Source organism: Silene latifolia, chromosome 1 (assembly GCF_048544455.1).
Source record: "Silene latifolia isolate original U9 population chromosome 1, ASM4854445v1, whole genome shotgun sequence".
Taxonomy (NCBI): domain Eukaryota; kingdom Viridiplantae; phylum Streptophyta; class Magnoliopsida; order Caryophyllales; family Caryophyllaceae; genus Silene; species Silene latifolia.
Window position 1 is genome coordinate 154,768,797 of NC_133526.1, and position 1,930 is coordinate 154,770,726.

A 1,930-nucleotide genomic window follows, 5' to 3' on the forward strand; every position below is an offset into this window, starting at 1 on the left:
ATCTCGTAATCAATCTCTTAATTTAGTCTTAATCAAAGTTGTAATACACATTTCAATATTAATCACATCTTAATATTTCCTTAATTTCTCAATTGTTCTTATTTTTAGTTCGGTAATTAGAATATTATTTGGGGTTTATTGGAGGATTGACAACCTTCCATCAATCATCAAGTTTACTTCTGTTATTCTTTGCTTTATTATTTGGATCATCTCAAGTAGGTATAATCCATTTTTACCTTTGCTTAATTATTGTTAATCACTTCATTTATTCATCATGTTTTGTTTTGTTAGTATGATTGACAACCTTATTAGCATGCTAAATTTGAGCATGAGTGAGTAGTCCTTTAGCTAGGGTTAATGGGGAATTAGGGGAATTAGGGGAAACAATCATGGGAATTAATCTATGCTGAATCTAATATGCTTTCATAATTAATTGCTTGCTTGTTGTGATTTCAACCTATGCACATGTTATGTTTTATCAAATGCTAGACTATGAAACCTTGCATTTTTTACCCATCTCTTATCTTTACAATGAGGCTTGTAAGACATAAACCAACTCGAGCCTTATTAGACCATGCATAGAGTTGAATAGCAGGAGACTAAGTCGACTTGAAGGTGTTGTAAAGTCTTGATTGACTCGGCTCCGGGACCCAAATGTTCCTAAGGATTGTAAGATATACACTAACTCGATCCCATCACAACAATAAGTTGCTTGTACTTATTTGAGAGCATGTTTGTATGATCTATTTCCATGATTCCCTTATGAACCCATGACACCCTAGTGCCTTTAATCAATTGTTTACAAACCCATTTAAATTGCTTTACTTTGTTTTCATTATTTTACATTCATCTTGTTGATTAGTTTAGACCACATCTAATCTCAACCCAAATTTGTGACACCCTAAGACATAAACTACTTGCAATTGAAATCCTAAATCGATACCCATCCCTTGGGATCCGACCTTTACTTAACACTCTACTAAGAGTAGTTTCTGAATATATAAATATTGTTTTAGTGAGTAATAATGACTAACAAAACGACAACACCAAAAATGGCGCCATTGCCGGGGACGGTGTTCAATTTATTTAATTTTCGTTAATTGTTTTTAGTTGTTTCTTTCTTTGCCTTGGGGAAGTCAATCTCCTCAAGGTTGTTCTAATTATTTTCTAGTTGTTTGATATTTTGCATGACTAGGAGATCACAAGGTAATTTATTACCTATTGATTTCGAGATTAAAAGGACCTTAACCAACAATAGAAGAGTTGCTAGAGGTACTTCAAGAGTCGTAAGTATTGGAGGAATCGTGGACATTCAACCAAATAACATTGAGTTTGTCAACACTTTTGCAAGCGAAGGAGAGGATAACCCAATTCCAAACCAACCACAAAATCAACCTACAATGCCTAAATTTTCATCACATTCCGTACCAATCGAGGAGAACCTACCAAACGGTACTCCTACACCACCACATTTAACCGGTAATTTCATTGCCAAATCCGCATTCATACAATTAGTTGAGAGAATTCAATTTGGAAGGATGCCTAGTGAAGATCCTCATTTACATATGGAGATTTTTTGTGATTATTGTGATGCAATTTCTCAAACCGGAGTTACTCAGGACCAAATCCGATGGATATTGTTTCCTTTTTCCTTGATCGGTACCACAAAGCAATGGTTGAAGAGCCTAGACAAGGCTACCCTTGGTATTGATTCATGGAAGAAGTTAGCACTTACCATCTACAAGAAATTCTATCCTCCGGAGAAGACAAATATGTTGAGAGCCCAAATCACCGGGTTTAAGCAAAGGGATGAAGAATCATTATATGAAGCATGGAAGACATTTAAAGACACTTGTCGTTCTTGTCCACGCCATGGAATTAGTGAGTGGTTCCTTGTTCAACAATTTTGGAATGGCTTATATGAAGACTC